Source organism: Pygocentrus nattereri, chromosome 17, assembly GCF_015220715.1.
Source record: "Pygocentrus nattereri isolate fPygNat1 chromosome 17, fPygNat1.pri, whole genome shotgun sequence".
Lineage (NCBI taxonomy): Eukaryota > Metazoa > Chordata > Actinopteri > Characiformes > Serrasalmidae > Pygocentrus > Pygocentrus nattereri.
In genome coordinates, this window is record NC_051227.1 from 6,196,773 (window position 1) to 6,209,737 (window position 12,965).

Below are 12,965 nucleotides of genomic sequence, written 5' to 3' on the forward strand. Positions count from 1 at the left end.
AGTTGAAGAACCATCTTTTTAAAGACTGGGCTGTTGGAGAATGTGATATTTGTCCACACTAACATATTTCTGTTCAAGAACCAATACATGACCAGAGTTTGTTTAGCAAACCACCCCAGACCTCCACCACCCAAGACCACCACAGACCTCTGCCACAGTTCAAACCCTGCTCATTCATTTTCTCCAAAACTGCATTAAATCATTCACCAAAGAAAAAAGAAGCACTCAAAGGACTCAAGGTGAGCTGTGACTGACCATTTGTCACAGTTAAGAGCCGCGATTGGCAGATGTTTTTTCTGACCCACTGCCCCAGACCAGGCCTTCTGAGGGTGAGCGTGTTAGTGTGTGGTTGCTGCTGGTGGTGGTTCAGCAGATCAATGCCCATCAGCCCTGGAGGCTGGGGGGACGAGGTCATCACAAAATCAACTGCACATGGTCAGAACACACTCACTCACACACTGACAAATACACTATATGACCAAGTGTGTGGACACTATTGCTAATTATTGGGTTCAGGTGTTTCGTCCACTCCCACTGCTAACAGGTGGATAAAATCAAGCACATAGCCTTGCAGTCTCCATAGACAAACATTGGCAGTTTCTGTCCTGCTAGATCTACCCTAGACAACTGTAAGTGCTTTTATTATGAAATGGATGCATCTAGCAAAATCAGCTCAAGAACTGAGCCTCAGGAGCTTCTTGAAATGGGTTCCCACGGTTGTGGAGCTGCACAGTTCACTATGCCCAATGCCAAGTCTCAGCTGGAGTGGTGTAAGGCACACTGGACTCTCTGGAGTGATGAATCACACTTCTCTATCTGTCAGTCTGATGACCAGTTTGGTGGCCCTCACAGAGCCCTGACCTGAACCCCACTGAACACCCACTGAACTGGGACGTCAATTGAGAGAAAGACCCTCTTGTCCAACATCAGTGACTTCACAAATGCTCTTTAGACTGAATGGACACGAATTCCCAAAGATACAGTCCAAAATCCAAAGCTTGCTAGAAAAGTGGAAGCTGTGATAGAAACAAAGGGGAGGCCAACTCCATATTAATGCTCATGGTTTTGGAATGGGATGTCCAACAAGCTCATATAGGTGTGTTGGACAGGTGTCCACATACTTTTGCCCACATACTGTACAACAGTTTATGAATAGGATGCACTAAACTACATTAAATGCACTCAAATGGCTGAAAAGTCTGTTTGTCTCAGTCCAGGAGTTTGATCAACATATAAACGGTAGGATGCACCATCAGCCCCCCCTTTCTCTCTCTCTCTCTCTCTCTTGCCCTCTCTCTCTTTCTCTCTTTCACTCTCTCTCCCCTGACTCCTTTCTCTCTCTCTCTCTCTCCCCTGACTCCTCTCTCTCTCTCTTTCTTTCTCTCTCTGCCTTGAGTCTTCTCTCTCTCTCTCTCTCTCTCTCTCTCTCTCTCTCTCCCCCGCTCCACCTCCCCACCTCTCTCTCCCACTCCCTCTTTCTCTCCCTCTCCCTCTCTCTCTCTCTCCCACTCTCTTCATTCATATGAGCACATTATTTATAACATTTAACCTGCACTGTATATTCATGTGAAAGATGTGTGAAGGTCGACTGCACTACAGTGTTATTGTACAGTCAGCCGCACTGGATGTGAAGTTGTGTGTGTGGTTTGTGAACTGTTCTTACTGAACTCATGTGTGTTTGTACTATAATCGTACAAAAGATGTGATATATTCCTTTTCAGACGATGCTGCTGACCTTGCAGGTTGGAGTTGATTGGTCAGGTCTGGAATCCAGCCGTGTGTTACACTGTGTGAGTTTAGAATAATTCAGTAACGAACACACAGGTTCATTCACACGCAGACGTTTAGTCTGGAGGAAGTTCATCAGTGTTCATAAAGGCTGTGAACCCCCCATCACACACACACACACACACACACACACACACACACACACACACACACACACACACACACTCTCTCTCTCTCTCTCTCTCTCTCTCACACACACACACTCACACACACACACACTCTCTCTCTCTCTCTCACACACACACACACACTCACACACACACACACACACACACACACACACACACACACACTCTCTCTCTCTCTCTCTCTCACACACACACACACACACACTCACACACACACACTCACACACACACACACACATCCCTGCCCACGTCCCCTGACACGCAGAGTTATTACTGTACAATGACTACTACACTCACACACACACACAAAAACTCTCTCTCTCTCTCTCTCTCTCTCTCTCTCACACACACACACACACACACACTCATGGCCAATGCCCTGTTTATTTTTCTTATTTTATACTCTGACTTACTGAGCAGTCCAACCAGACACTGCATATCCATCTCTCTCTCTCTCTCTCTCTCTCTCTCTCTCTCTCTCAACTCTCTCTTTCTCTCTCTTAACTCTCTCTCCCACTCAACTCTCTCTCTCTCTATCTCTCTCTCTCTTAACTCTCTCTTTCTCTCTCTTAACTCTCTCTCCCACTCAACTCTCTCTCTCTTAACTCTCTTTCTCTCTCTTAACTCTCTCTCCCACTGAACTCTCTCTCTCTCTCTCTCTCTTAACTCTCTCTTTCTCTCTCTTAACTCTCTCTCCCACTGAACTCTCTCTCTCTCTTAACTCTCTTTCTCTCTCTTAACTCTCTCTCCCACTGAACTCTCTCTCTCTCTCTCTCTTAACTCTCTTTCTCTCTCTTAACTCTCTCTCCCACTCAACTCTCTCTCTCTATCTCTCTCTCTCTTAACTCTCTCTTTCTCTCTCAACTCTCTCTCCCACTGAACTCTCTCTCTTTCTCTTAACTCTTTCTCTCTTAACTCTCTCTCCCACTCAACTCTCTCTCTTTCTCTCTTAACTCTCTCTCCCACTCAACTCTTTCTCTCTCTCAACTCTCTTTCTCTCTCTTAACTCTCTCTCCCACTCAACACTCTTTCTCTCTCAAAACTCTCTCTCGCAACTCTCAACTCTCTCGCAACTCTCTCAACTTTCTCTCTCAACTCTCTTTCTCTTGCAAATCTCAACTCTCTCTCTCAAAACTCTCTCGCAACTCTCAACTCTCTCGCAACTCTCTCACAACTCTATCATCTCTCTCGCAACTCTCATCTCTCTCTCGCAACTCTCATCTCTCTCTCGCAATTATTTCATCTCTCTCTCGCAACTCTCTCATCTCTCTCTCTCGCAATTATTTCATCTCTCTCTCGCAACTCTCTCAACTCTTTCTCAACTCTCTCAACTCTCATCTCTCCCAACTCTCTCATCTCTCTCATCTCTCTATTGCAACTCTCTCAACTCTCAACTCTGAACTCTCTCAACTGTTTCTCAACTCTCTCATCTCTCTCATCTCTCTCATCTCTCTCATCTCTCTCTCACAACTCTCTCCACTCTGTCTCAACTCTCTCTCACCTCTCAACTCTGTCTCAACTCTCTCTCATCTCTCTCTCGCAACTCTCTCAACTCTTTCTCAACTCTCTCTCAACTCTCTCATCTCTCTCTCGATGCTCTCTCAACTCTCCCATCTCTCTCTCTCAACTCTTTCTCAACTCTCTCTCAACTCTTTCTCAACTTTCTCTCTCAACTCTGTCAACTCTCTCTCTCTCAACTCTTTCTCAACTCTCTCTCAACTCTTTCTCAACTTTCTCTCTCAACTCTGTGAACTCTCTCTCTCTCAACTCTTTCTCAACTCTCTCTCAACTCTTTCTCAACTTTCTCTCTCAACTCTGTCAACTCTCTCTCTCTCAACTCTTTCTCAACTCTCTCTCTCAACTCTTTCTCAACTCTCTCAACTCTCTCATCTCTCTCAACTCTCTCAACTTTCTCTCTCAACTCTCTCTCAACTCTCTCATCTCTCTCTCTCAACTCTTTCTCAACTTTATCTCTTAACTCTGTCAACTCTCACTCTCTCTCAACTCTCTCCACTTTCTCAACTCTCTCTCAACTCCTTCTCAACTTTCTCTCTCAACTCTCTGTCAACTCTCTCTCTCAACTCTCTGTCAACTCTCTCTCAACTCTTTCTCAACTCTTTCATCTCTCTTTCTCTCACTCTCTAACTCACTTTCTCCCATCTTACTCTATCTCTCTGTCTTTTTCTTTTATTTGTCTCATGTCTCTCTCTTTCTCTCTCTCTCTCTCTCTCTCTCTCTCTCTCTCTCTCTTTCTCAATACAATAAATACTTAAGAAAAAGAGAACAGCCCAGAGAAATGACTGAGCATGACAATTTTAACAGAAAGTGGAACAGAGAGAGAGAGAAAGAAAGAGAGAGAGAGATGAGACAAATAAAATAGAAAGACAGAGAGATAGAGTAAGAGGGGAGAAAAGGGAGTTAGAGTGTGAGAGAAAAAGAGAGAGATGGTTGAGACAGAGAGGGTTACAGAGAGAGAAAGAGAGAGACGGTTGAGAGAGAGAAGGTTAGAGAGAGACGGTTGAGAGAGAGAGAGGGTTAGAGAGAGAGATGGTGGAGAGAGGGGGGGTTAGAGAGAGAGAGAGATGGTTGAGAGAGAGAGAGTGGGTTAGAGAGAGAGAAGGTGGAGAGAGAGAGGGTTAGAGAGAGAGAGAGAGAGACAGTTGAGAGAGTTGGATTAGGGGGTCTAGAGGGGCTCTTGAGTTGACACAGCATTCAACACTGAACAAAAGACACACACACACACACACACACACGCAAACAATGACACAAACACTGAGCAGAAGCAGCATCACATCAGCACACCCTCCCCCACACACACACACACACACACACACACACACACACACACACAAAAACTTTCCCTCTCTCTTTTCTTCTATTCTCTCTCTCCCTCCCCCTTTCCCTCTCTCTTTCTTTGCCCTATCTTTCCCCAGTCTCTCTCTCTCTCTCTCTCTCTCTCTCTCTCTCTCTCTCTCACACACACACACACACACACACACACACACACAAACAGATTTAATGTCTAACGGTATGTAAAGGCGAAGCGTCCGGAGAGCGTTGGCATTTGGCACAGGCAGATGCTGAGAACCCCCTCAGCCCTAGACAACCCCCCCACCCCAACCACGCTGAGTTGCTGTGCGTAGGGCGAGTGGGGGAGGGGCCTCTCTATCTAACCGAAGCTGCATCTCTACAAGTTAGAAAAACTCCTCAACATTCAGGGGGCCTAAGATGCACCACCCCCAACCCTAAATGTGTTATTTAGAATTAATACTTACTTAATGCCTCGTAATCACAAATGAAGGCAAATACTAACGTAAACACAACAGAACAACAGTAAGTTCTGTGCAAAAGTCAGAGTCATTTAGTTCATCTCCAATTAAAACAAAGTCACTGCTGTCAGAACAAAACCTTGCATCTCCGTTTTTTGTCATTTTTCAATTTTTGACATGATTTGAAAGCGTCCGTTGCCCTTTACATTGTGCATAAATTTCATGATGAATGGACCAAAAGAAACGGGCCAAAACGACTTGGAAAAATGTCTGGTTCCATTGACTTACATTAAAAGTAATGCAGGTTTTTTCCTTCCCGAGTAAAGTTACCATCTGGAGATACAAGGTTTTCTTCGGACAACAGAGTAGTACAAGTTCTTCCTTTTTCAGATGTTCGTGAGGAGAGGAGTTCAAAGTGAAAAAACAGGAGTTTCCAAAAGCTCCAGAGAAAATGGGCCTCCTAACTACCAGCTGGAACACCTGGTTGACCCCAGAACTGCCCCATCAGATAAACAGCATGTAAAGCTTTCATCTCTGAGAGAGAGGAGAAAATGAAGCTGCTTCAGATCTGAAAACATCCACTGGTGTTTCTGTCCATCCTTCCACTGTCAGAAGACTGTGGGTCTGAAAGGACGTGCAGCTGATCAAGAAGAACCTCACTGAGAAAAGGAGACGGACACATGAAACAAAGAAGCTGAACGATGGACTGACCGCCCCAGAGTCCAGACCTCAGCACCACTGAATGGGTTTGATTACTGAAAATCATCAACCAGCTTCTAAGACTGAGCTTTGGAGGTGTGTCTGCAGATTCTTTGAGGAGCTGAAAGTGAGGCTCCTGAGAAGAGCGGAGCTGGAATAAATGTGCTGCATGTTGTGTGAGCGGAGAACCCAAACACACGGACGACACACAGAACTGAACAGGTGGAGTGACAGAAAAAAGCCGTATCATATAACTCAGACAGCTGTTTGGAGAGAGAGAGGGAGAGAGAGTCCTATACCAGAGACAAAACCTCCCTCGCTCACCCCTCCTCTCTGTCTCCGCCACACACTCCCTCCCTCTCGCTCCCACACACACACACACACACACACACACACAAAGGGTCCACAATAATTTCCTGGAGAAACTTTGGCTGCTGCTGTGTGCCCCTGTGGGTGTGGTACTGCCATGATGCTATACATGGTGTGTGTGTGTGTGTGTGTGTGTGTGTGTGTGTGTGTGTGTGTGTGTGTCTTACGTAAACCAATCTGTCTCCAAATATCACTCGCATTATCAGGTTCTTTCCTTTTATTTTTCTTCAGCAACGAATCCACAAGCATAGACTCAACACGCACACACACACTCACACACACACACACACACACACACACTTTCTTTTGTCCCAGTCTGCACACACTGCAGATCAGCACCGCTCTCCACTCTGCTGCTCCGCTGCCTTACCCGGCAAACACGTTCACATGGAGAAACTGCTGAATACGCATATTAACAACCACTTCAGACACATAAAGTGCCTAAATCACTACACTGATATATAATCAACCACATTCATATACAGTCGCTACACTCATATATGATCACTATGCTCAGATATTCACTATATTACACATATACAATTACTACAATCAATCAATACACTTGTATGCAGTCATTACACTCATGTGTGATTGCTACACTCATATACAGTCGTAACACTAATACTCAATCACTACACTCATACAGTCAATACACATATTAAAATCATATCACTACGCTCATATTCAATCACTACACTCAATCAATATACTAATATGATCGCTGCAATCATATAGTCACTATACTCATAATTACTACACTCAATCAATACACTCATATGATCGTTACACTCATATAGTCACTATACTCATAATTACTACACTCAATCAATACACTCATATGATTGTTACACTCATATAGTCACTATGCTCATAATTACTACACTCAATCAATACACTCATATGATCGTTACACTCATATAGTCACTATGCTCATAATTACTACACTCAATCAATACACTCATATGATCGTTACACTCATATAGTCACTATACTCATAATTACTACACTCAATCAATACACTAATATGATCGTTACACTCATATAGTCACTATACTCATAATTACTACACTCAATCAATACACTAATATGATCGTTACACTCATATAGTCACTATACTCATAATCACTACACTCATATGATCACTACACTCATATATTCATCCATCCATTTTCTAAGCCGCTTCTCCGTCAGGGTCGCGGGGGGATGCTGGAGCCTATCCCAACAGTCTTCGGGCGGAAGGCAGGATACACCCTGGACAGGTCGCCAGTCCATCGCAGGGCAGACAGACAGACACAGACAGTCACTCACACACTCACACCCAGGGGTAATTTAGCATGTCCAATTGGCCTGACTGCATGTCTTTGGACTTTGGGAGGAAACCGGAGAATCCGGAGGAAACCCACGCAGACACGGGGAGAACATGCAAACTCCACACAGAGAGGACCCTGGCCACCCGGCCGGGGAATCGAACCCAGGCCCTCCTCGCTGTGAGGCGACAGCGCTACCCACCACGCCACCGTGCCGCCCACTCATATATTCACTATACTCATAATCACTACACTCAATCAATACACTAATATGATCGCTACACTCATATAGTCACTATACTCATAAATACTACACTGAATCAATACACTAATATAATCATATATTCACTATACTCATAATCACTACACTCAATCAATACACTAATATGATCGCTACACTCATATAGTCACTATACTCATAAATACTACACTCAATCAATACACTAATATGATCGTTACACTCATATAGTCACTATACTCATAATCACTACACTCAATCAATACAATAATATGATCGCTACACTCATACAGTCACTATACTCAATTACTACACTCAATCAATACACTCATGTGATCGCTACACTCATAGTCACTATACTCATACTCAATCACTACACTCAATCAATACACTCATATGATTCCTACACTCATACAGTCACTATATTCATAATCACTACACTCAATCAATACACTCATGTGATCACTACACTCATAGTCACTATACTCATACTCAATCACTACACTCAATCAATACACTCATATGAATGCTACACTCATATAGTCACTATACTCATACTCAATCACTACACTCAATCAATACACTCATATGAATGCTACACTCATATAGTCACTATACTCATAATCACTACACGCAATCAATACACTAATATAATTGATACACTCATATAGTTACTATACTCATACTCAATCACTACACTCAATCAATACACTCATATGAATGCTACACTCATATAGTCACTATACTCATACTCAATCACTACACTCAATCAATACACTCATATGAATGCTACACTCATATAGTCACTATACTCATAATCACTACACACAATCAATACACTAATATAATTGATACACTCATATAGTCACTCTGCTCATACTCAATCACTACACTCATACAGTCACCACACTGCTATACAGTCATTACACTCATACTTAACCACTACTCTCTTATTCAGTCTATAATATTCATATGCAGTCATTACACTCATATACAGTTGATATTCATATGCAGTTACTTCACTCATACTTAATCACTACACTCATATACAGTCTATAATATTCATAAAGTCACTACACTTATATACAGTCAACAGATTCATATGCAGTCACTACATTCATACTCAATCATTGCATTCATATACAGTCTATAATATTCATATACAGTCACTACACTTATATACAGTCAATAGATTCATATTGGGGGCAGTCATGGGCCGGAGGTTAGGGAAACAGCCTTGTGACCGGAAGGTTGCCAGTTCGATCCCCAGAGCTGACAGCACATGACTGAGGTGTCCTTGGTGGGCGCTGCGGATCGGGCTGCCCACCGCTCTGGGCAAGTGTGCTCACTACCCCTAGTGTGTGTATGTGCTCACTAGTGTGTATGTGGTGTTTCACTGCATGGATGGGTTAAATGCGGAGGTGAAATTTCCCCATTGTGGGACTAATAAGGGTCACTTAATCTAATCTAATCTTAATAAGCAGTCACTTCACCACACTCTTGTCCAGTTGATAGATTCATATATAATCATTACACTCATATAGTATTTCTAGGCTCATGTACAGGCACTACACTCATATACAACCAATATAAAATCATATACAATCATGAAACTGCACTCATATAATCACCACACACACAAACATAATCACTGCACTCTACCCATCACTTCACTCATATCCCATCAGTACACTCACACTCATATACAATCATAAACACACAGTCACTACACTTATACACTGCACACATACACACTGACTGCACAGATACACAACCGCTGTATACACACACAGTCACTACACATATACACTGCACAGATACACAACCACTGTATACACACACAGTCACTGCACAGACACACAACCACTGTATACACACACAGTCACTACACATATACACTGCACACATACACAGTGACTACACAGATATACAACCACTGTATACACACAGTCACTACATATACACTGCACACATACACAGTGACCGCACAGATACACAACCACTGTATACACACACAGTCACTACACATATACACTGCACACATACACAGTGACTACACAGATACACAACCACTGTATACATACACAGTCACTGCACAGATACACAACCACTGTATACACACACAGTCACTGCACATATACACTGCACACATACACAGTGACTGCACAGATACACAACCACTGTATACATACACAGTCACTACACATATGCACTGCACATATACACAGTGACTGCACAGATACACAACCAGTGTATACACACAGTCACTACACATATGCACTGCATATATACACAGTGACTGCACAGATACACAACCACTGTATACACACACAGTAACTGCACATATACACTGCACACATACACAGTGACCGCACAGATACACAACCACTGTATACACACACAGTCACTACACATATACACTGCACACATACACAGTGACCGCACAGATACACAACCACTGTATATATACACAGTCACTACACATATACACTGCACATATACACAGTGACTGCACAGATACACAACCACTGTATACATACACAGTCACTACATATTTACACTGCACATATACACAGTGACTGCACAGATACAAAACCACTGTATACACACACAGTCACTGCACATATACACTGCACACATACACAGTGACTGCACAGATACACAACCACTGTATACACACACAGTCACTACACATATACACTGCACACATACACAACCACTGTATACACACACAGTCACTGCACATATACACTGCACACATACACAGTGACTGCACAGATACACAACCGCTGTATACACACACAGTCACTGCACATATACACTGCACACATACACAACCACTGTATACACACACAGTCACTACACACAGTCACTACACACATACACAGTGACAGCACAGGTACAAAACCACTGTATACACACACAGTCACTGCACATATACACTGCACACATACACAGTGACTGCACAGATACACAACCACTGTATACACACACAGTCACTACACATATACACTGCACACATACACAACCACTGTATACACACACAGTCACTGCACGTATACACTGCACACATATACAACCACTGTATACACACACAGTCACTACACACAGTCACTACACACGTACACAGTGACTGCACAGATACACATGTACCATCACCTGTACACTTATATCTAGAACAATACACACATACACAAGTACACACAAACACACACACACACACACACACACACACACACACATAATCACTGCATCACTCAAACACCCCAACAGTTACACACCCTGAAAAAAGCACCTCACACTTGTGTACACACTTGTGTATGTATATGACATGTCTTGCACTAGTATATGTATGCATACACACACGCACACACTAGTGCATATATATGTATATGCAAGCACACCCACACACTAGTGCACGCGCACTCCTTGTTCACACACTGATGTCATTTATCTGAGCTCTCGCCTCGCGCTCCTCACTCGGGACGTTTTTCCAGCGATCTTGACCGCAGCTCATCGGTACCACACACACTCACACACACACTCACACACTCACTCACACTCACACACGGACCCCAACACCCCAGTCCGTCCGGCAGCTTTACCGCAGTACACACACACGCACGCACGCACGAGCGAGCGAGCGCACACACTCAAGCACACACGCATAGAGAGAGAAGTCCCGCGTGCACAGTACCTTTTTTCCTCCTTTTTCTCCTCGTGCCGCTAAATCCGCTCCGCCAGGATCCCGCGCGCTACTCCGGACTACCATCCATAAGAAGTTGCGGACGCGCGCGCGGGTGAGCGTGTGCGTTAGTGTGTGCGACGTTCAGGCATCGGTAGCCCTCGCGCCTCGCCGAGGCTGCTGCACAGCAATGTGCTCAAACACTCTGTCTCTCTCTCTCTCTCTCTCTCTCTCTCTCTCTCTCTCGCTCTCTGTCTCTCTCTCTCTCTCGCTCTCTCTCTCTCTCTCTCCCACTGCGTGTGCGCGCGAGAGAAGTGTGTGTGTGTGAGAGAGTGAGAGAGGCTCGGGGAAGCGCGCGCAGCGCAACCTACCGGACGAGACAGAGTTCAACCAAAAAAAAGAAAAAAAAGAAAAGAAAAGAAAAGAAATGAAAGCGCTCGAGGAGACGCGGAGCTCCCACGCGCCCTAATACGTAAGCATAAACGCACGCGTTTACACACGTATGAGTGAGATATATACACCCCCAACACACACACACACACACACACACACTGACATATTGACACACAGCAGCGGGACCGCCCCTCAGAGACCCCCCACCCCCAGGACACCAGTTATCATCAATGCACAGTGATTCCTCCATAAGTTATGTGCCCGAGATCTGGCAACCACACCTCAAATACAAGCTGGACTCGGAATGTGAAGCTCATTAGTACCTCATTCTCGATGTTCTAGAGCGTTCTCAGCCCGTTTAGTCCTGGGGTCGCAACCCAAACGTTAAGAAGAGCCATTTTTGTCCTTTCAGCAAAAATCAAACCACAACGTTTTGTGTCCAGTCCACCATCTGGGCTTCAATAGGTCTCAAGTCATGAGCTGACGTGCCAGTATGGGCTACAAAGCATAAACAAAAGCAGACTCGCTTTACTCTGCTTTTATCCGAAGCTCAGCTATAGCTGCTTTTCTCACATCTCCAGCAGGAAACCTTTCCTCAAAAGTAGAGCAGTTTGTGTAAAATGCCGCCCAACGTTCGACTTTTTACGACGCTGTAGTCACTGCTCCTTCGCCAGCTTCTTGTTCGAATTTCTCGTTCCGCCTTAAACGGTGCTTGAGGCCCAGAATGTAACTACTGCAGCATTTAAGGTGGAACGGGAGAATTCAAACTACAAGCTGGTAAAGGAGAAGCGACTTCAGCCTGACAAACGTTTTAGTGTCCATCATTTAGTGTCCACTGCATTTAGGCATGTAGAGGTGGTCAACCCAACTTGCTGAAGTGCAGACCGAGCATCAGAATGGGGAAGAAAGGGGATTTAAGTGGCTTTGAACGTGGCGTGGTTGTTGGTGCCAGACGGGCTGGTCTGAGTATTTCAGAAACTGCTGATCTACTGGGATTTTCACACACAACCATCTCTAGGGTTTACAGAGAACGGTCCGAAAAAGAGGAAATATCCAGTGAGCGGTCAGTTGTGTGGACGAAAATGC

The 12,965-nt window shown here is 44.2% G+C and overlaps 1 protein-coding gene across 3 annotated transcripts in view; it reads right to left on the bottom strand.

Moving 5' to 3' along the window:
- Positions 1 to 11,715, bottom strand: part of fat3a (FAT atypical cadherin 3a) — a 228,981-nt gene extending 217,266 nt beyond the window's left edge. For 2 of the 3 annotated variants that reach the window (XM_037546774.1, XM_037546773.1), the window contains exon 1: positions 11,499 to 11,714. The gene's annotated coding sequence lies outside the window, so the exon portion shown is untranslated. Of the gene's footprint in view, positions 1 to 11,498 lie in introns of all 3 variants that reach the window. The other variant, XM_037546775.1, reaches the window with a different exon arrangement.
- Positions 11,716 to 12,965: the final 1,250 nt, after the last annotated feature.